A 24,514-nucleotide genomic window follows, 5' to 3' on the forward strand; every position below is an offset into this window, starting at 1 on the left:
CAACTGATTGAAGCAGACACACACAAGTAAAATTTACAGTCACTCTCTTCCAGGAAAATGGAGGAATGTTTTGATGACTCATATTGCACTACACAGTTCTGGTCGAATTAAATGCTCTGAAGTGAGAATGAATGTCAGTGAGAGATGAGCTGTGATTTTACTTAAGCATTTTGGCTGTTTTAAACAAAAGGGACAATCCTTCCAATATGTCCGGCCTACAACTTTCTGTTTACTGCCCTTGTAAAGTGATTTCATATGGTTTTCATTTTCCTTATTTAGACGTGTATGCTATCAGACAAGCTATTCGTCCTGTCTTGCAGATGCACAAATCCTTACACTCCTCATCCGGTGTCATCACATTTTGTATTCTCCACACTCTGAAACCTGTCCCTGATGATAGAGTTGGCCCCTTGAGCAATAATGATGAATTTGTCTGAAATTTCTATAGCCCATTTAACCTTCTCAGCAGATTAAATGCACACACAGTCGTCATGGTAATTCGAGCCAGCCTGATAAATTCCTGTCTTATTACTGTGTATGAACAATCGGTTTCAGTTAAACAGATTAATCGCCTGGTCCGTCACTAGCCATTTTGAGCACAGTGTAAATCACTGCAGAGTAGCGGCAGCCCTGCTTGTGTAGTAGTCAGACTACCAGCGATCTGACGTGGTGTGCCACATCCTCGGCATCTCAGCCTTTCCTTCCTTCCTCTGTGACTGTTTGCAGCTCTGTTTGCAGTGTGTTGCACATGATGGCTTTTACTCCTCACTGGGGAGCCATCGCTGCCACGGGAGGATGAGTAGAGGACAGATTATTCTCTCCCAATGATCTTTCTGTTTCTTTCTCTCCATCCTCTCATTTTTGCAGTGTTATTTTACAGTCAATTGTTTAATTAAGCGGGGAATGACAAATGCGTGTTTTTGAGGAGGGTAAGGGGAAATTTTGCATGGTAGGGATTTGTGTGACCCCTAGGACAACTGTGCATGTGGGCATGTTTTCAGCTTCTCAGCAGTGGGTATGTCAACTAAGCAGCATAGTGCTGATACAAGCCTCTTTTTATGTAATTCAGTCATACCCGAGACAAGTTTGTTTCCTACCGTCATATCAGTGTGCATGATAGCATCGCCACATGGGCATATGCCCCTCTCCACAGAGCTACACTCAACCTATTTACTTGCAGCGCCACATGAATGAACGCGGCTTTATAAATTGAGCACGGCAGCTGGATGAAGTGTTATTGATGCTTTTAAACTGTTTATAAAGAGGTCAGCAAGTAAAACGTTTGTCATTTGGACATTTGCTGCGGTATGTTCCAGTGAATCTAACCCCAGTGGCTTATGATGTATAAGATAGCACAAATATCTGAAATATTGTGCTAATAGAGCAGGGTTTATTGTCACAAGAAATTATCACAAATGTGACAAAAAAAATTAAATAAATAAAAAGTAAATAAATACAATCAGAGAAGAAGCTAAATGTAGTTGTTCAGGATTTGTGAACTGTTATTTTTTTATTTTATTTTTTTATGGGTCAGCCAAAAAGTTTTGAGAAACTGGATTGAACGAGCTTGGGACTTAGTGGTTTGACTTAGACGCATTCTGTTACTTGGAAACTAGTGATGCAACAAAATTCAGCTACTGAAAATATTTACCTGAAACAGCAAAACAAATAGCAAAAATGTTCTGTTTCGGGCGAAATATTGATTTTGACATAACAGGTCTGAAATATTGAAAGACTGTTAATTGCTGGAAAATGTTACAATGACTTTTTTACCTCATGACTCTCTCATTATTTACACTATATGCTCGATTCAGTGGGCGGGGCTAAACAGAGAGTGATGTCGAAGCAGGCATTGATCTTCTGCAGAGGCGATTTTTAGCCAGGCTTATTACGTAATAAAGTGACACATTCTACAACCTGTCATTTTGCCAGATTGGCTTCAATTTAAGCTGTTTTTAGAATGACCAGAAATTTCTCAAACTTTCAGGATATTTTTATAGTACATGGATCTCTTACTGTATGTGCCAAAAGATCAAGTAAATTTGGATTTCTCATTTCATGACCAGGTTCAGTTCAGCTAACCAAAACTTTAAAAGTCCGCAAAGTTTCTTAGATGTAAATAAAATCCCAATTTAAATCTGTTCATCATGTAAAGTGCTCATTAGGGTGCATCAAAAAATAAAAAAAATTCTGAAAGTTTTGAAATATGTTTCGGCATATGTTTTGAAATATTTAGCACATTTCCTGTCTAAGTAGAGTGTAAATTACTTCATTCTAGGGCTAAAGAGAAACTCTTGCATTTGATTTTATCTTGCATACAGATTAACAGTAAATGTGACTTCACCTTTATGAGTTTGGTATGACATGAAGGTGAGTAAATAATGACAGAATTGTAATTGTAATAAGGTTTCGGTTTCTGTGTTTCTGTTAAAAAAATAATTTAACTAACATCACTATTGGAAACTAAAAATGTCTTTTGATCAGTTTTTCATTTTAGAAAGACTGTGGCTCCCTAGTAATTGTATTTAGTCTGGAGCCATGTAGCTTTGTTTGACCTTGCTGTTGTTACAGCATCTGCACCACTGCACTACAAGCTGCCTGACTCTGGCTCAACCAATGGTATGAGTTTGGGTTGAGACTACCTGCCAAACTATGAGACACTGTTTTTCAGACCTCCTCCACTGCCTCCAAGTGCCCTTGAATCACCCTTTGCTGAGAATTGTTTTATTATATGTGCAGTTCTGTTTGGTGCTGCTAGTGGTACAGAGACAATGCACTTCACCTTTAGTGTACAAGTGTATATATGCTCTTTCACTTATCGTACACTTTCATTCGTCAATTTAGATCAGAGACAAAATGTTTTGATAAGAATTTTAGAAGGAATTATTGGAGGAGCTGTAAAACTGTATGGAAACAGTGTGCAAAATAATATCTTCAGCAGTGCCTTTGTTCTGCTCCATCTGTTTTTCAAATGTATGAAGCTTTCAATCAGGCATGTGAACACCGCAAGAGTCTTTTTGCTTTGTTTGGTCTGTCAACAAAGAAGATTATGTGCCAAAAAGATAGGACTCTGTCTATGTTTGTGTTTAAAGCCACAATGTCCCTCTGTCCCCATCGTTCTCTCAGAGGGCTTTCTCTTCCAAGGGGTTTGGCTAACTGAAAAGAAAAATAGAGAGAAAAATGCACAAGCCAAGCAGTGACGAAAATAGCCAGGGGCTTGTGGGGACCGTTTCTTCAGATTGAATCCTTCTGTGAGCAGAATCCATCCCATATCGCTGTTCCTCCCCCTGTCTCCCACTTTCTACATCATGCACAGAGTGTTTCAACATGGGAACACTCTGTCTGTATTTCCTCCAACTTGCTCATTAATGTGTGGGTCTAATGTTTGCGTAAGTCTCGCTGTAATTCCTGAATCAATAGTTGTTTCCTGCGGCCATCTGCAGTGAGAGTGAGGAAGGGCTGAAAATCTCCAGTGATCTCGAGTTGTTTGATGGAGGGTCATGCTTCCTACTTGCAGCACCAATTCTCCATTTATTGACAGAATGATATGTGTATTGACAAAGATACATCAATAATTTGAAGCTGTCAAAATAGGAAATTCTCCTTTTGTCTTTATTAGTCTTTTTTTTTTTTTTTTTGCACAAATAATCCAATATCTGAAAATTCGATCTGTAATTGTTATTCAAACAATAAAACACTATTCAGATTTTACTACGAGTCGATTTGCTAGTTGCAAATGTAGGGAATTTATGATAAATCCTAAGTACACAAACTAAAAGTCAGTTATATTATAACTAAATGCACTTGGGGAGCATGTTAACAAGTTTATTGTATTTGATCACAGAATGTCATTGTCTGCCATGCGAAGTTTGGAATTACTTTGACAACGATGATCTTATAAAATGGAGTTACTCTTGATAAAATGAATCAGTGAAACTGAGTTATCATAATATTACCAACCCAATGAGAATTTGACTGGGGAAAGACAGCTGTCCATCACTGCATTCACGACACGTCTGCAGGTGAGCGCGGCTGTAGTCCGAGTCAGTCGAGTTGAGAGCTTATCTGACAGCTAAAAGATCCTGAGACATACTGTATGCTTCCTTTAAGTTTCCGCAAGGGACAGTGGTTTAAGAACAGAAAACACAATGCGCTGTAAGAAACTTCGCTTAGCACACCGTCTGATTTGTGTCTATGGAATGTCTGTGTCAGCGCACTTTCTTATTGTTATCAGACTGAGGAGCTTTTATTGTTTTTATCAACATTAACATGTGAAACAATATAAACACAATAAACATAGGCAACTGCAGTGTATGTAGGTTCTGTACTGTAATGTGAACAATCTGCTTTACTTTTTCAATTTAGTCTGCTTGAGGATGAATGCTTTTGTTCTGTTCTTTATGTTTGTGTGTGTGTGTGTGTGTGTGTGTGTGTGAGTGTGTGTGTTTTGTTTACATGCGTTTTCAGCTAAAAGAAAACCTTGAAATAACATAACATTCTTATAGAACATTGTTGTGTATAATGCCTAATCATAAGTTTGTTCTGAAATGTCTTTCTCGTTAATTGTCATTTAAATAAACAAATATTTGTATATTTGTTTTTTTATGAGCCCAAATATTCGAAAACAGTATTTTTGAAAAATATACTTACCTACTTTTAGGTGCCAAGGAGATATGTTGATCTCCTTGTTTTATCGGAAACCTACAGTTATAAATCAGCTGTTTATTTTTATGCATAAGGACTTTTTTATACTGAAAATATGTACTTATGAATATATTATATTTGTACATTATATATTTAATAAATATATTGTATAGAATATGTATAAATATTACAGTACGAAGTGTGTGTTTGTGTGCACATAGTATAAATATGTGTAAAATATTAACTGGAAAATATTTAAGTTTACTACCCACCATTAGTGTACACGTATAAACCTGTGAAAAACAAAATTATTGCTGGCAGTGGAATAAAATATTTATGATTATTCTTATGACTTTAGAAAACATGATATTAAATTAGATTTTGCTTTTTCTTTTTTACACTGTAGAAATAACTAACGAACTAACTAACTAAAAATCCTTGTACCCCACTGCAGCCTCAATGGGGTCACTGAACCCCTGTTGTTTTACAGAACATCTTTATTGAGCTTTCATGTTTTTATTTGTCTTTTTCTTTCAGTCTTCATAAGAAGTCTGCAATGTGCCATGTGACATGTTTTAGTAAATGCATGGGAGAGTTTTGTTTTGCACTCTGCTGAGCCATTTCCTCTCTTCTCCCCTGGAGGCAGGGCTCTGGACACCCTTTAAGTGTTTGGGATTCACCTTGTGATTGAAAGTCTCGGGCGGCTGGCTCTCTGAGGATCCTGGGCAGTATTTTTGGGTTAGGTTCGATCCTTCTGCTTCAGTGGGATCTGCCGTCCATCTGAATGATTTCCAGTATGGATCTGTAAATAATGAAGGGATGGAGGCAACTGTTCAAGCTATTGGGAATGTTGGAGAGGAAGGAGAGGAAGGAGAGGTAAACCCTGTGCAAGGTTTCCTCGAACAAGACATTAATATGCCCAGAAAATGCAGAGAACACACAGGGATGTCCAAAACACTACAAACTACTAGCAAAAATGTTTAACTGTGTTGAATCTATTTAATGGAACAGTACATTTTAAAATATGTATTTATAAAGATAATATTTCTTAAATAATATTTTGTAAAAAAAAAAAAAAAAAAAAATTGACAAAATTACAACACTGAGTGGAAAACAAATTGATGAACTTTCCGTTTTTTCTACAATATTTTACAGAAAAGATGGGACTTAAATGAGTCAATGTAACAAACTATGCTAATGAAGTAGTTCATTACAGTAAATAGGCTTATCAGCTTTATACACTACTATTCAAAGGTTTGGGGTCAGTAAGTTTTGTAAGATTTTTTTATTCAGCAAAGGTGCATTCAATTAATAGAAAATGACAGTAAAACATTTATAAGTTACAAAATATTTTATAAATAACTATTTTTAACATTGATAATAAATGTTCCTTTAGCAGCATTTCTGAAGGATCATATGACACTGAAGACTGGAGTAATGATGCTGAAAATTCAGCTTTGCATTACAGAAATAAATTACATTTTAGAATACATTAAAATATAAGACAATTATTTTTAAATTGTAATAATCTTTCACATCACTTTTATTACATTTCTTGCTGTATTTTTAAACAAATAAATTCAGCCAACCTAACCCAAACTTTTGAATGGTTCTGAGATATGGGTGAGTTTAATTTCTAAATAGGTACAGATCTTCAGGACTGATACCCAAAAATGAATTGGACAGTCTTCACTTTTAAACTATTATTGGTCTATTTTTTTCTTGTATTCGGCTCTCACAGAGCAGTCGTTTTAATCTAAGTTAATTTTTTTCCCCTGTGATTAACAAAATGCTTGGTTGTTCCCAAAAGCGCTGTTAATTAGTTAATTAATTATTTTCAGTGAGCTCTACCGCATCTATCTTAGTGCTGTGCCAGTATCTCAACCTGTCCTTCAACCAATATGCTCGTATAGGTCATTTGTCCAATTTCGCGTTTCGTGTAGCTCAGTTGGTAGATTATTGGGTTATACCATGATATGCAATCATGCTATCATGGCTTTGATCCCAGAGAACGGATGTGCACGTACAATTTAGCATGCTTTCAGTGAGGGTTAGGTTTAGGGGTGGGGTTAGGTTTGGTCATTCGAACGAATAAGCCACCTAGTAAAATGTGTACGAATTACTGTGAGATCGGTGTAAAAGGCCACACATTGCATTTAAAAAAACATGTGTTTTGATTGGTAATGACGTTATACGTCATTTCATGACGAAGCAACGCGATACTGTCATTATTATTTTTACGCCCACTAGAGGCCGCTTAACTTTAAAATGTAAATAAAGGTCATAATAAGGTGCTTGCACAAACGACCTTTATGGTTGTTTTTTGTTGGAGGACAGGCTCCAATATCTCCACAGATTAGAGCCTTTGTATGTGCCTCAAAGTGTTCGCTTCACTGAGCAGCTGTCTCCGTCGAGGCCAGGTAGAGCCGATAGATTGGAAACCCTCTGAACCTCTTTCAAAGTCCCTTTCTCGCCCCGTGGGATTCGTACTTCCGGCACCTTCCTCTGTCCTTTAAGCTGTGCTTCAGAAACACGGCGGGGCTGGAATGATGGATCACCTTAGACCCACGCACAAGGACAGCAGGGATGGGTTGATGCTGGGGACAGGGTGGCTGTCTGTCAACTCTCCTCTGGCAGGTCCAGTGCTTTGTGCTTTGTTCTTTCATTATTTATTTTTTATTTTTTGCTAGTGGATCAGTCTACTACTACAGGGGAAACACAGGCACATGGTCCCCTTGCACGTGATTATGGATGATAGGGGTCAGGGTAGATTTTTTAATCTTATAATATTTTATGGACCACCATAGTGTAACTCTCATGCATTCCCACGCTGCTGCAATTAAGGTTAAAAATGCATAAATACTCAGTACATATCAAAGGATCTGTAATAACAGACAGAAATTGTGAGCACATAATAAACACAGTTACTTTTGTGGTGCAACATTACTGTCAGATCCAATATAGTAAGCACATTAGTTTAAATCATTTTGAAAATCCTGCATAGAAATGTATCTTGTTGGTGAATGATAACCAAGATAACTACTAGCATCCACACCAACACACAATAACGTTCTGATTATCATAAGTGCCCACTGCAGTTTTGTCTTCTGCTGCTTTAAATGCTCAGGCTCTTTAAAGTGGATACTGGTTGGCTGTCAGCATTTTTATCATTTATAAAAAATATTCTGAAATTGATTCCAACGATAGTGTTCCTCTTGTGTCGTTATCATTATCTAGCTTATTTTTATCTGCAAGACTTCTGATTCATTAGCCGCTATGGGTAAATAACTAGCAAAGTGCAGTAAATGGTAAAACTGTTTGCATTATAAACCAGTGTGTTTATGATTATGACAATAAATTAATGTAATATGATAGCAAAGACCAATTTACAACATCAAGCATCATAACGTTGTGTTTTAAATCCTTTCGAACATTTAAATAAAAAATGTACCAACGTTAAAAATGAGGCCTTTATATGTTATGGAATCCTGAATTATGCATCATAAGAATTTTGTGTTAGTGTTGCAAGATAAAAGTTGAGTGATGTTTCCACATATAGTGTTGTTAAGCGTTTCACCGGGAAGCTTTGGCAGAATGAGTACAATGAGATTACTAAAATCAAGTTTGATGAGGTCTCTTGATTGTCATCAGTTCAATTAAGAATCATCCTGATTATGCAAATACATGCCATGACTGAAGATTCCGGGTTACTTCCATTTGTGTTGTTCTTTAGAGGATTAGGAAGTGAATATGATCTCCTCATCCCCAGCTTCAGATAGCAGCAATTGATAAGATATATGCATCGTCTCTGGATATTTTTATAACTGAATTACATTTCTTGAAAAATGAGAGAACTGCATGACAGATACAGCCATTTTTGCTATGAAGTAACATTGCTTTTATTTGTTTGTTAGATCAGTCAGTTATGGCCATATGGCACAACCAGAACGTTTGATCAGTCATGGCCTGTAACCCCAGCCTCGGCTGCAGCGACTGGATCAGCACTACACACCTCCATCTTGATATGAGTCAGTCAGCCACCTCTGCGTACGAGCGAGTCAGAATGATGGAGAGGTGTACAGTGAAATGAAAAGCTATGGATGGAAGGATAATGTAACAAAGAGCTGACACATGAGAAAAGAGGAATAAGTGCATGGTGGTGAGGAATGGCACGGAGTACATGACCGGACAGGATTATTATTCCAAGCATTGTTTTGATTTCCTAGTTGTATGCACTGGAATTATAATATTTTCCTTTTAAACTTGACCAACAAAGAGTAACAACAAACAAAGATGTAAAATTAACAACTTCTAAGAGAAAGAGGGAGCAAAGAAAATGTAGAAAACTGAATGCGAGAAATTGTATGTAAGTGAAATTCAGCCAAGTATGGTGACCCATACTCAGATTTGTGCTCTGCATTTAACCCATCCGAAATGCACACACACAGAGCAGTGAACACACACACACACACACTGTGAGCACACTTATGCCATTTATGCTGCGGCGCCCGGGGAGCAGTTGGGGGTTCGATGCCTTGCTCAAGGGCACCTAAGTCGTAGTATTGAAGGTGGAGAGAGAACTGTACATGCACTCCCCCCACCCACAATCCTTCCGGCCCGAGACTAGAACTCACAACCCTTCGATTGGGAGTCCAACCCTCTAACCATTAGGCCACGACTTCCCACTGTTCAGTATGACACTGTAGAAATACAGTTTTACTTTAGTATTTATAGCATCTACTATTATAATATTTATGCATTCAATTAATAGAAAATGACAGTAAAACATTTATAAGTTACAAAATATTGTATAAATAACTATTTTTAACATTGATAATAAATGTTCCTTTAGCAGCATTTCTGAAGGATCATATGACACTGAAGACTGGAGTAATGATGCTGAAAATTCAGCTTTGCATTACAGAAATAAATTACATTTTAGAATACATTAAAATATAAGACAATTATTTTTAAATTGTAATAATCTTTCACACCCACAATCCTTCCGGCCCGAGACTAGAACTCACAACCCTTCGATTGGGAGTCCAACCCTCTAACCATTAGGCCACGACTTCCCACTGTTCATTATGACACTGTAGAAATACAGTTTTACTTTAGTATTTATAGCATCTACTATTATAATATTTATTAATCATTTGAGTAATCTTTTACATTTTCAGTTTTCATTTGTTTTAGTAATTTTATGAGCCTTTGTGATTTTTACATTTATTTTGTAAGATTTCTGTTTGCCTTTTATATTTAATCATTTTTAGTTTTGATAATTTTAGTATTTTAACTTAAACTTAATTCAGTTACTTGCCAAGACAACATTTTTATATTTTTATATAATTGTACTAGTAATAGTAATAGTAATAATAAATGTGATTTTTGATATACATTTTTTTTCTGTATTTTTTTAAAACCATTAAAATAAGTTGCTGACATTCAAAAGCTTTTCAAAAATACCAAGTCTTAGCTGTTTTCTTCTATATTATTATTGATTGATTTTGATTGTACAGTTCTCTCTGTATCAATTAACCATTTTATGCCCCATTTATGGCCTGCACAGTTTAAGATTTTCTTATCAAATGTTAAACTGATTGTGTAAGATCCACTGTGTTTGATTTATTCCTTTTTATGCCGTATTATATAGCACCTTGTTGAATTGCTTATGTAACTACCTTTTCTCTTGACACTTCTAATGGGGGAGGTTTAGACTGAGGGTGGACTTGTGTGAACTCTGTTGCTTACTGTTAATTACTTAGATAGTTAGACTAGAAGCCTCTCTTGTGTACTGCCCCAGTCTTTCTCATTGCCGTTTCTCTTTATTTTCTTTGGCAGCATCAGCTCTTCACTAAAATTAGACAGGAAGATGCAATGAAACAGTAATTTAAAAGGGGATCAAAGAGGTCGACACATAATTCAGAGATTCTAATTGAAAGAAGCAAAGCAAAAGAGATACAAGCTGGGATTTGATCAGCGATGCTGTTAGTGAAGCTTCGTGTTCATAGATCAGGATGAACAGAAGTTCCTGTTCCTGTCTGCTCCCTGAGTATGAGTCATTTAACATGGCATTTCCTGAAAGGCTACTGAAAAAGAATCATTATACAACTGCACTGGGACTTTTCACTGTTTATGTCATTCAGCCCGTCTGTGTTTGCAACTTTGCATGTTACTAAGTGACTGTCAGTCTGTGTGTGAGTGGTGGGGATTTTTCAGTGACTCTTTCTGCGGTTCCATCATTAGTAGGTGGTGACAAGTGATTGTCAATGAATCGTTTAGAAACGCATATTCGTTCAGTACTAGCTGTACCCGAAATAGCATACTTTCTGTGTTTTCAAAAGTACTAATACTTCGGTACTAAGTTCATACATCAATTTGAAAAACATAACAATGACTTTTCACAGTACCATTAGTATCAAGTCGATCCAGTAATCGCTAATAGCCTGTAATTGTGTGAGCACTTCGTAAAGAGCATTTAAGTTTTCAGTTTTAAAGGTTTTTGTTTTTGCAGCTTGATAATTGTAGACAATCACATGCATGTTTTTTTGAGCATCTGATCGCTGTGGCCAATCAGAATCAAGTAAGAATCCTCTCAAGTTTGGTCTGCGTGAGCTCAGCGCAATTCTTTTCACTATAACTAACAAATTATGTACACAATATAAATAAGAGCTATGTTTTTTTTTTCTGTATAGACACATTTTTTTATTGTAATGGGATAGGAATTTCCTAAACAAAAAAACAAAACAAAAAATACAATAGTTTGTGCTTCGTGTGAACTGAAATGTTATTAGCTTCATTGATTTTAAAGGGAGTGCTCTTTGCTCACTTCCTGTATATAATCCATTCCTAATTTGAATCAAATATAATTCTCATGCTGCTAAGTAGACTCTGAAAAAAATTCAGGAATGATGGCTTTATGATAACGTGGAACTGAATCTGAAATTGCGATGTTTGATAAAGCAACTAACGGGACAAAAAAAATGTGATATGTGAAAATGAATCTGTGTTTTACATCTTGCAGCGCAAGTGCAATAGATTTGTTCTGTTACCTGTAATGTAACATTAACATTTGTAACATTTGAAGGCTACATGCTAATGTTTTAACAGATTATTTATTTATAATCATAGGTGAAGATTTATGTTTCTGCCGGTGGGTGCCCAGCATTAAATAAAAAAAGAAAGAATCCACAAAGAAGAGTATGCGATGATGCCTGTTCGCATTAACGCTTACTCTTTCTGCAAATTTTTCTGACTTTGAAGTATAGACTACTGCTGCATAAAACTCCATGCGATCGTAGTTCATCATAATCTCATGAAGTTGGGCGAGGATGGGCGAGACTGCAATACTCAGCAATGGACAAAAACCATGGTGTTTTGAGCAGTTATTCTATCTTTAACGCCACTGATTGCATTCAATAAATCATTGTTCATTGCTACTTTGTTCAACGCTGCAAAATCTTGATGTAAATAGAAAACTTTTGACGCTGTCCAGAGCGCAAACACAAAATTTGCACTGGAAAGTTTGCCAGCTCTGTTTCGCCAATATACCAATACACTGTTTAAAGTAGAGAAGTATGCATATTTGGACAAAGGGACGTCTTTATGAGTGAATCATTGAATCATTTTCTGAAACAATTATTTTAAATATAGATTCATTCAACACCTAAACACAGTCAATTACTGCGTTGCACATGACAAAAACACAATAACGTCCTGTATGTTCTAAGTACAAGCTGTAGTTTTGTCGACTGCAACTTGAAATGCATGCAGTCTTTTAAATCGGGTGAATTCTGATTGGCTGTCAATGTTTTTATTATTTCTTTAGCTGGAAATACATCTTCCTGAAAGTGATTCAAACATATTGCTCCTCCATCTCATCATCATTATAGTCGTGGTGTCAACTTCCCTTTTCCAATAAAATCTTTATAGTTATCATCTGTGGTATAATTGGCCTCATCTCAGTGTTATTGAATTTTGTTTATTGAATTCTTATAGAAAATCAATACCATATTGCTTAATGTGAAATAGTCTAAACTGCCAAATATGGCGGATTGACTGGGGTTTAAGGACAGTAAAATATAGTGTTTTCAGTCCATCACCCAAGTTGTCTTTTAGCCAAGCTTTGGCTGTATTGATCAAGACATTAAACACAGTAAATACAAACCCTCTGGATATTATGAGGCCATGCAGGGATATTCCTCTTCACTGCACTTTAGTTGCTAATTATCATCTCATCTTATTATGACTTGTAATACACTAGATTATCTTAAATAAACCTTAGGAGAATGGACATTTATAGCATTTACGTTCAAATTTGGCTAGATAAGCTATCAGGGGATACGCTTGTTTTGCTGCATCATCCTGTACACAAAGCATCCAGCTGTCTATTCTGCATGGTAATCACATCTGTTATAATGCTGCATAGGCAATCCTACATATAAGCATATTAAGGCATCATCTATCTCTTGTTTTATAAAGCATTGCTCTTTTATTTATAATTTCTCTTACATGTTCTGCAGTGGAAAACTAATTTTCCTAATCCATTCTGTGGTCAGTGCGGTCAGTCATTTTATTGAGCAATATGAATTAATTTGTTCTTTTGAAGATCCCACAAATTACATTCCTAAATCATCATGCTTCATTGATACACGGCCACTACGGTTTCTCATAGCATCAGAATGACGGACGAGATTTCCTCAGTGGCCTGCCGTGATCCCAAGTGTCCTCCACTCACTAAATCCAGACAATAAATAGAGACACTGTAGTGAATGTAGACTGTAGGGCCCTTCTTTTAGTTTTTCTGGATTCCCTTTTTTCCATTGTAATATTTCTAGATTCATTTTAATTGTTAAATCAAATTTTGGAAAACTAAATTGGTGTTTGTCGTGTTGTACCGCGCCGCATCCAGTGTAGGCCATAGATTTGCATATACTGTATCTATGTTATACTGTAGACAGCATCACTTATTATAACAAGTTCTATAGTAGAACACTCACGTCCAGTATAGACATGGTGTAACATTGATTTTGCTTTGTTTTACAGAACTAATTGTTGCCTGGGTTGTGTATGTGTGGGGCGGAGCTATCAAAATAGAGGCAAGAAACTTTTGGGGCAGGGGCGTGTTTGTTTTGGTGATTTCAAATGTCAACATTGGCTACAAGAAATCACTTACCCTGCCTTTAAATCATGAAACTTACATACTTTAACGGCAATACACATTTTTTTTAAGGCCCTATGAAATTTTTTTTTTTTTTCAAATTACATTTCATTTTTTTTTACCTAAATGGATTCCATTTTAATGGTTTCATTACATTTTAATTGTCAAAAGCATATCTAAATAACTGATTTTATATATATATATATTAAAAAAAAATAATGTTTTTTTTTTTTTTATCAGAAATACTTTACTGTCACAGTTTCTTCAAGTTAAAGCAAACTTTTATTTTGACGGGTTGCTGTGAAGAAAAATGTGTGTAGTAAACAAAGCCGCGTATTTGCACCATTCATTCACACAGAGACATGCAGAACATGCAAGATTCATATTTAAATAGTATTTTAGTGTCTTTAATATTCACAGATACAAGTGAAGGAGTGGATGCCGAGTTGCCATATCCTTCATACTGATATTATATTATATTATTACATGATTTCTTGTTTGACTATTAATCAAGTTATAGCAAGAGTGAAATGTATAACCTTATGTGTGCTGTATTTCTTTTCCTCAAGATTAATGTCCACATATTATGTGTGTGTATCCAATCGTAATGATAAGACACTTGCCAGTGCTAGAAAGCCTTGAATTTTAGATAAGTTCTCTGTGTCTGTGTGTTAGTATCTGTCTGTACAGGGAGAAGCTCAGACAGTCCCAGGACAAACGATCAACTGCCAATGTCCAGCATATCAGATATACGTCTTTGGAGAGTTTTATCTAGGTTTTGGAACCAATCAGAATTTTGTTGACTCATGTATTGACGCAATTAGTATCCTCTGTCAGGGTATAACTGTGGTTGATTTTGTATTGTACTGGGGGCGGCCTGCGAACTCCTTCGAGAGTGTTGAAGCTGACTTCTGCTGATGAAATTGCAAACTATTTTCTTCAAGTAAAATTATTATTATTAATTGAACTCATCTCTGACTCCTGGTCTTCATTGCGACATATCTGGTCCTTGGGTCTTAACTGTAAATTCCCCTACACAAGTTTTCTGTATTGTGGAAATCATAGGGCTCTAAGAATGTGAGGTCTGAACTTTGAGCTAAGTCCGTGTGCAGCCCTTTTCAACCCTTGTTTAATCACTATTTAATCACTAGTGGGGGGAGGGGTGTTGTAGGGCTGTCATTTTAAAATGAAAATTTGTTGAAAATGTATTCCAGACCATCCAGGATGCAGATGAGTTTGTTGGATCATCAGAACAGATTTTAGCATTACATTACATCTGTAGAAATTTAGCTCACCTACGGACCATCTGCAGTGAATGGGTGCCGTCACAATGAGAGTCCAAACAACTGATAAAAACAACTTTGGTTAACTTTAAACCATTGCTTCTGGCTAAAATACCAGTCCAAAATCCATAACACTTCCTCCATACTCTTCAAATTTGTTGTAAATTTTCAGTGAATACATTTTTGGGGTAATCGGTTCATTTCAATAAATATAAAAAAATTGATCAAGTAAACATCTAAAAAAAATCAGAACTGCATTGTAACAATTAAAATGTGTTGCAGCTTAATTGGAAAGTGGAAAGAGAATTTTATATTTTCTATTAAAATATTTTGCTTCTATATATTTATTATTATTATTATTATTATTATTATTCTTTTATGTGAACCTTAAAATCTGCCACTGTCAAGTTACTATCTTTTGGGCTTTTCTATGCAAAAATTGATAAAAGCAACTCATAAGCTTGATCAACATGTAATTAAGCTGTATTTATAATGAAACAAAAAATGCTTTTGATCAGTTACTTCACTTGGTATGCTTTGTTTCTACGATCCGTTTAATATGTACAGTGTTATGAAGAGCCATTATCTTTATACATAAATATGTAATGTGTGCTATACGGCAGAACTATATATATGACTCTAGACTGCTGACTTTATGAGTCCACATATCAAAAGAAATAGGAATGGCCTCCACACGGTCCAAGTCCACAGTGCTTTGTCATTACGTTGCAGACAGACAAACAGCTGTTCCACGTCCATGCTGGACTTACAACGCACAGCACACTTTCAATTATATGGGCTGTAGGCAGGCTGTGTAGAGATGGGTGCTTTCCAATTACACGGCAGGACTCGGATGGAGAGTGAATGAGCCGCTGCTGTATACACAGACATGCTTACGTTTTAGCCCACACACAGGCTTGAACGCGAGGGTGCCGTGACCGATCCCGCAACTGGCTTTATAAGGATATGTTTCTTATCAGGAATAACTTTAAGCATTGTAAGACTGTCAGTGTAATAAATTGATTTCTCGGCTAATGAAGCATATGTGTCAAATGATGGTTTGTGTTAAAGAACTTTAAAGGTTTGTTGGCCTGTCTAGGGAGAAACTTTATAGAGTGCTTAATGATTTGTTTAACACTGGGTTCTTGCTCCCTGCATCCAATAAAAGGAGAAAAACACAGCAGATCTAATCCCATGGTTTTAATGAATTTTAAAAATCGGCTTGGCACTGGTTACAAAGGTTAACTTATGTATGTTTTGCTTTGCATGTGAGGAGACAGGCTTAATTTCTGAGCTTATAAAATATATTTTATAAACACTCCTGTTCAAAACTTTGAAGTCTGAAAGATTTTTTAAGATTTTCCCTATGCTCACCAAGGATGCATTTATTTGATTAAAAGAATTGAAATGTTTTTATAATTTTCAGCGGCCATTACTCTAATCTTCAGTGTCACATGATCCTTAAGAAATCATTCTAATATGCTGATTTCCCAATTAACTGCTCGAACATTTCATATTATCATAAATGTTGAAAATTGTTGTTCCTCTTCAGGAACTCGAGCTGCGTCAAAAGCGCTTTGGGGAACGCGCCCAGTGTGCGCGACTCTGAATATCGTGTGAAATCAGACCAATGGAAGAGCGTGACGTCACCGGCGGAGTGACGTAAGCGACCAGGAAGCTATAAAAGCACGTGCCACGCAGCTGGCGTCAGCTTCGCGTCTCTCAGCAAGCGCTCTGTGTGTGATTGTCAAACTGTTTGTCTGTGAGTCTTATTTACTGTTGTCTGTCCAGTTTAAGAGCTCCTAGACAATGCCCAAAAGCAAGGCGAAAGTTAAGCATTCTGGCGATTCCAAATCGCGTTTTAGGCTGTGTGTTCCTCCCTGCCCGAGATATATAACGGGTGGGGATACACACAACCTTTGCGTGGTTTGCCTGGGTTCGAAGCACGCCGAGTCGGCTCTCGAGGGGGCCGACTGCCCGCACTGTTTGCGGATGTCGGTGCGTATGCTTCGTTCCCGGAGGGCCCTCTTCGAGGAGGGGGCCTTCGCCAGCGTTCCCCGCGGTGCTGGTCCCGCTTCTGCTGAGGCAGAACGGCGGCTGCACTCGTGGGGTTCGCAAGTGGATTTGGTGGAGGGAATGGAGACGGGCCAGTCCCTATCTCCTTCCACTTCTGCCAGATCCGGCACCCAATCCCTAGAGTCGGAAGCACGCTCAGCGGTTCCTTCCACTCAGGGAGAGGGGTCGACGCTTCGCCTCTCTTCCTCCGAGGAGGAAGTTGATGTGGAGTCGCTCGACAGGGATTCGCCACCCCACTCGCCGCAGTATGAGGAGCTCTTGGAGGTGGTTACTCGCGCGGTGGCCAAGCTAAACATCGATTGGCCCACCGAGAAAGCAGCTGAACCGCAGAGAAGCAAGCTTGATGAACGCTTCCTGCGCGCGAGTCAGCCACCTCCCAGCCGGGGCCTGCCATTCTTTCCCGACCTGCACGATGAGATCTCCAGGTCGTGGAAACGCCCATTCTCGGCCCGCCTCTACATCCCCTCGTCAGACTACTATGGGAACGTAGTGGGGATGGGAGAGCGCGGTTATAGAGCGATGCCCCGGGTGGAACAGACGCTCGCGAGCTATCTGTCCCCCGGTGCGGCGTCGTCTCTAAAGGCCCCGGCATTGCCCTCAAAGCCACTAAGAACAACTTCGGCTTTGGTGGGCAAAGGGTATGCGGCAGCAGGTCAGGCTGGTGCGTGTCTGCACACCATGGCGGTGTTACAGGCGTACCAAGCCGATCTGCTCAAGGAGCTAGATGAGGGAGAGGAGATCAAGTCCCATGATATCTCTGAGCTAAGAAGGACCGCTGATCTCTCCCTCCGCGCCACCAAGGAGACCGCTCGAGCGATTGGGCGGTCCATGGCAGCTATGGTGGCCGCGGAGAGGCACTTATGGTTGACCCTGTCTGATATGAAAGAGCGGGACAGGGTCTGCCTCATGGACGCCCCGATCCAGCCGACTGGCCTGTTCGGCGACGCAGTCAATTCTGTCGTCGACAGGTTTCAGGAGGCCCGCAAGCAAGCGGCGGCATTCCATAAGTTCCTCCCTCGTCGCTCCCTCGGGGCATCTGGGCGGGAGATGCCCCAGCCGCTCCCTAGCTCCTCGTACCGCGAGGCTCAGAAGCAGAGCGTCGCCTCTCGTGCTCCTCCGCGTCGGGAACGAGAGTCTCGACGACGCTCTCGGCCGAGGACTTCCCAGCCCAAACAAGATCTCAGGGCGGTTATTGAAGCTAAGAAGTCCTCGGCCAAGAAACCCTGACGCCAACAACCCAGGGTTTCAGAGGGCAGCCTCTGCTGGGGTAGAGCGGTACACACCGCAGTACACGGTGCCCGTCTCCCCTCAGCGCCCTCTGGGGGCCGGTCTGCCAACCCTGCCAGTGATCCAGGGCGCAGCAGGTCCCAGCGAGCATCGCTCTCAGTATCTTCCGCCCGTGCGCGTAGCGGGGCTGAGACGCTCGCCGCCCCTGCGGGGGCCTCTTACACCAGAGATCAGTCTCGAGAGACTGATTCCCTTAGTAGATTATTTAGCAGCGTGGAAACTACTGCCAAATGTATCTCGATGGGTCCTGCACACAGTAGAAAAAGGCTACCGCATTCAGTTCGGCTCCGTGCCGCCAGTATTCAACGGGGTCGTTCAGACAGTAGTCGGCCTCAGGCAGGGTCTGGTTATGGAACAGGAGGTGAAAACCCGATTAGAGAAGGAGGCCATCGAGGTGGTCCCTCCTCAAGACAGGGAGTCCGGATTTTACAGCCGGTATTTCATAGTTCCCAAGAAGGATGGGGGGCTGCGTCCGATTATAGACTTGAGGGTCTTAAATCGTTCAGTTATGAGACTAAAATTCATGCTCACAATCAAGCAAGTTGTAGCACAGATCAGGTCCCAGGACTGGTTTGTCACGATAGATCTCAAAGACGCATATTTTCATATATCCATCCTTCCACATCACAGGAAGTTTCTGAGGTTCGCTTTCGGGGGCGAAGCTTACCAATATCGAGTACTTCCCTTCGGCCTTGCACTCTCACCCCGCACGTTCACAAAATGTGTAGTCGCGGCTCTGGTCCCCCTGCGCATGCAGGGCATCCGCATTCTCAACTATATCGACGATTGGTTGATCTTAGCTCAGTCAGAGCAGGCTGCGGTTCGGCATCGAGATGTCGTCCTCGCACATATGGGGGAGCTGGGTTTGAGACTGAACGCCAAGAAGAGTGTACTTTCTCCGGTTCAGAGAACCACCTATCTAGGCGTAGTATGGGATTCGACCACGATGCAGGCACGATTGTCCCCTGCTCGTATCGAGTCGATCCGCATCTCAGTCGAGAGAGTCAAACAAGGCCAGTCACTCACTGTCAAACAATTTCAGAGATTGTTGGGTCTGATGGCAGCTGCGTCCAACGTGATACCTCTTGGCCTGCTGTACATGAGGCCCCTGCAGTGGTGGCTCAAGACCAAGGGATTTTCCCCGAGGGGCAATCTACTCCGCACTATCAAGGTCACGCGGCGCTGCCTACGTGCCTTAGATGTATGGAAGAAACCTTGGTTCTTGAAACAGGGCCCGGTGCTGGGAGCTCTTTGTCGCCGTGTAACGCTAGCGACAGATGCATCCCTCACTGGTTGGGGTGCAGTCATGAGTGGCCACCCTGCCCGTGGACTGTGGAGCGATCGCCATCGAACATGGCATATCAATTGTCTAGAAATGCTAGCAGTTTTTCGTGCACTGAAGCACTTCCTCCCAGACCTAAGGGGTCACCATGTGTTGGTGCGCACCGACAACACATCGATGGTCTCCTATATCAACCACCAGGGAGGTCTGCGTTCGCGCCCTTTGTACAAGCTGGCGCACCAGATCCTGGTGTGGTCCCAGAGCAAACTCCTCTCACTAAGAGCAGTATATATTCCTGGGAAACAAAATGTGGGAGCAGACATACTGTTGAGGCAGGGGCCGAGGCCCGGGGAGTGGAAACTTCACCCACAAGTAGTGAAGCAGATATGGAGAATATTTGGCAGGGCTCGAGTAGACCTATTTGCATCTCAAGAGACGTCTCAATGCCCCCTTTGGTTCTCTCTAGTTCATCCAGCTCCTCTGGGACTGGACGCTATGGTACAGACCTGGCCGAGTCTTCGTCTGTACGCATTTCCCCCTATTGCTCTGCTCCCGGGAGTTCTGGCGAGAGTACGCCGGGACGGGGTCCGTCTGTTGTTAGTAGCCCCGTTCTGGCCGGGCCGAGTATGGTTCTCAGATCTAGTCTCGCTCCTCGACGGCTCTCCGTGGGAGATACCGATCAGGACAGACCTCCTCTCGCTGGCGCAGGGTACGATAATTCACCCTCATTCACCTCATGGTGCAGAGACCGCCAGCTAGACCCAGCAAACTGCCCGATTGGTACAGTTCTGGAGTTTCTACAGGCTAGGCTCTCTGCAGGGTTGACCCACTACACGCTGAAGGTTTACGTGGCGGCTATTGCGGCTTACCACGCCCTTCTCGATGGCCAGTCTTTGGGAAGACACCCCTTAGTTACACGTTTCCTCCGCGGTGCGCTGAGGCTGAAACCTCCAGTACGGTCCCGTATTCCCCCGTGGGACCTGGTGGTGGTGTTAGAGGCAATGTGCAGACCCCCATTTGAACCTATTCAAGATATCTCAGACAGACACCTTACACTTAAAACCTCCTTTCTGTTGGCTATCACCTCTCTGCGGAGAGTAGGAGACCTTCAGGCCCTCTTTGTGGCCCCTACTTATCTTGAATTTGCACCAGGCATGACTAAAGCGTTCATATACCCTCGAGCGGGATATGTTCCTAAGGTTCCCTCTGTTACACCACAACCTGTCGTACTGCAGGCCTTCTGTCCTCCTCCCTTTCGGGAGCCCGACCAGGCGAAGCTAAATTGTATGTGTCCAGTTAGAGCGCTGGACGCATACGTCCACAGAGCTGCCCTGTGGAGAAAGACCGATCAATTGCTTGTATGCTACGGTCCCCCCAAGAGGGGTTTTCCTGCTTCTAAGCAGACTATCAGTCGTTGGATAGTCGAGGCTATCAACGCTTCCTATGAGTCCTCTGGTCGTCCCCCGCTGTCGGGAGCCAAGGCTCACTCTACCCGGGGTATGGCGGCCTCCAAGGCCTTCTTAGCAGGTGTATCCATGCTGGACATCTGCAACGCTGCGGGATGGTCCACGCCCTCCACGTTTGTCAGATTCTATGGCCTAGACATGCCAGTCACTCCAGGCGCTTCAGTCCTCCTGACCTAAGCTGTGCTCTTCGGATACACACTAGGCAGGGGTTTGGTAGTCTGGCGGCGTTGGTACTCGTTCCCCAAAGCGCTTTTGACGCAGCTCGAGTTCCTGAAGAGGAACGTCTCTAGGTTACGTATGTAACCCTAGTTCCTCGAGGGAACGAGACGCTGCGTCTCGGAGCCATACCCCCCGGCACCCCTGCCGGCGCTTGCTGGTACTCGAAGCTGACGCCAGCTGCGTGGCACGTGCTTTTATAGCTTCCTGGTCGCTTACGTCACTCCGCCGGTGACGTCACGCTCTTCCATTGGTCTGATTTCACACGATATTCAGAGTCGCGCACGCTGGGCGCGTTCCCCAAAGCGCTTTTGACGCAGCGTCTCGTTCCCTCGAGGAACTAGGGTTACATACGTAACCTAGAGACGTTTTTACACAGTTTTAGACCATCAGACGGTTGCTAGATGATGACAGAATGGGACAACTAACCAAATGTAGATATGAAAGTGATTACAACTATAACATTTTAGAAAAACACTTTTTTCTGTTTGCCTCAGGAATCTTGCGGGGGCATGTGGTTCTCATTCTTCAGTTGAGGATTCTGGTTACTCAGAACACAGTGAGGTCAAAATGGGGCTTCTTTCTTTTTCGGTATGCTGTTCCATTCTGCCCTTAAAGAGCTGTCAATCAAAACCTCCCCGAACACATTTGTACAAAAAGACTCGTCCTGTGGGACAAATGACTCTGACAGATCGCTGTCTGAGTCACAGTCATTCTCCTGCTTGTAAGCATTGACCTGCAGGTCACCGCAAGGGGCAGATCTAAAGGGATATCTCACCCAACAATGAAGATTATTTCATCATCAACTGCAGATTTTGCCAAAACACATTTTCTAACTATGATCATTCCTTGCTTCTCTCACTTTTTCAAGCTCAGCCATAGCTACACAGATGTTGTGTCTTGCTAGGCATGGATGTAAGATTTGGCAAAAATGCAATGGAAAATGCATGGCAAGGAGAGTGATTTTTCTATATTGAGACGGTGTTATGTGAACGTGTGAGAGAGAGCAGCTGAACGTGAATAATGATGAGTCTGCAAGTGGGAATCTGTGTTTGTGTGTGCTGTGGGGTGCATGCACACGGGGCAATTACAGGTACAAAAAGCACTCCTTTTAGAGCCGTAAAAAGTGTTTCCATGGTGATGAGGTCATCCCATCAGGACTAAAGAGGCAGGAGGACGCTAATAGTTTGTTTTGGTCACCTCTCGCCAGCCTGGGAGGCTAAAGTGCAGGTGTTAAGACAAGAGGATCCCTAGGCATTGCATCTCTGTATGAATGCTATTTTCACTCTTTCTTGTCTTCTTTAAACGCTACGTGTTGTAAAGCATGGGCCGAAACTAAAGGGAAGTGAAGATGCTGCATGCAGCTTCCAGTTTCTTACATCTCAGAGCGGCAGGAGTCTCGCCATGCTTCGTGTAATCAATGTTTATTTTTAGCCCAGCCTTTTCGGTTTGCGAAAGAGAAAAGGCCATTCGGATAAATGGGATTTTTATCATTAGTCACAGACAAAAGGATGGAAATCAGCAGGGCACGTCTCTTTGTGCAGGGTCTGTGAATGGTCGTCGCACAGTTAGGGCTTGACATTGTGTTTTACTGACTCAGTGGAGTTCCAGTAAAGGCTGACTTACACTCCTCGGTCTTTGTAAAGCCCTGGCGTTGTGTGTGTTTATGAGCTTAGGCCAGCGGTACAGAAAGAGATAAATTCCAGGCCCAAACGGTGTCGATAATGCTCGTTACAGTCCATAATGAGGTCACAGGCGCACTGTCTGGCCCTGATAAAGATTTATAGAGGGTGTGACTCATTGGAGTATCTCTGGATCCGGGGCCGTGCTGCGCAGCGCTGCCACCACTGGACACAGGAAGTGCTCGCTGAGACGCGTTCAGTGCCCTGCCGCTTGTGCTGGAATCAAGCTTGTGTGCCATCCCTGGTGCTTTCCATGAAGAGGATACAAATAATTTATTTTAAAGCATTAGAGGCACAGCTTACTTTTTTGTGTAAGAATTGAATATGTTAGATATTAGCTGGAAAAAAATATATAATGTAACATTAAATGTAGGTTGTCTTAAAGTTGTTGTTTTAGACTTTAAAAATGTTAAGGGTTGGCAGGATTTTTAGTTTTTGAAACAAGTCTCTTATGCTGCTTACCAAAGCTGCATTTATTTAATTAAAAAGACAGTAGTAATATTGTGAAATATTACAACTACAGTATATAAAATAACGCTTTTTATTTTCATATATTTTAACATTTATTTATAACTTGTGATTGCAAAACTTAATTTTCTCCAGTTTTCTCCATTCTTCAGTGTCACATGATCTTTTAAAATCATTCTAATATGCTGATTTGGTGCTCAAGAAGCATTTCTTCTTATTATCAATGCTGAAAAAAAAAAACAGTGAAATAATTTTTTTTCCCGGGATTCTTTGATGAAATAGGAAATGGAATAAATTTATGTTTGATAAGTGTACCCCTGCTAAATAGAAGTATTAATTTATTTAGAAAAATATATAAAAATATAGTCATTAAATTATTATAGATTTTATATTTAAAGTTATTTATTTAAAAAAAATACACGTATTTAATACATTATTTTATTTTATTTTAATTTTGATAGAAAATGAAGTTTGTATTAGTATCAGGGTTTGAGAAACTGCACACTTCATATAGAAAGCAGTACATTTAATATTTAATTTGACCTCCTGTGCTGGTTGATCACGATTTTCTGAAGGTTAAGTGGCTCCTTTCACTTACTTAGAGTCTCTATTTTGTACCCTATTCGTGTAAATTGTCTGCCACACTATGAGCTCTAGTGTAAGTGGTCCACCAAGAGTGCTGTTTTTCTGAGATTTGTGAAAGAAAAGACTAAAAGCAGTTTGCTTGAGACAGCTGTCCTTGACCATAAAATTTTTTCAGCTAGCGCTCAGTACAAAACCTGCACAAGGTGCAGTCCTCAGTTGTGACACACAGAAAGAGATGTGATGGAACAATGTGTTTGCATGAAATCTGTCACAAGTGTCTTTTCAGTGCACTAGCCAGCCCAGTGTCTTAAGTATATGTCGAACACACTCATCTGGAGAGGTAGTGGAGTTAGTATCTTGTTCAT

General features: G+C 40.7%; 1 protein-coding gene across 5 annotated transcripts in view; it reads left to right on the forward strand.

Moving 5' to 3' along the window:
- LOC127941956 (glutamate receptor 4) overlaps nt 1-24,514 on the forward strand; it is an 82,970-nt gene that overhangs the window by 3,992 nt on the left and 54,464 nt on the right. The window lies entirely within an intron of this gene.

The sequence above is a fragment of the Carassius gibelio genome, chromosome A21, assembly GCF_023724105.1.
Source record: "Carassius gibelio isolate Cgi1373 ecotype wild population from Czech Republic chromosome A21, carGib1.2-hapl.c, whole genome shotgun sequence".
Taxonomy (NCBI): domain Eukaryota; kingdom Metazoa; phylum Chordata; class Actinopteri; order Cypriniformes; family Cyprinidae; genus Carassius; species Carassius gibelio.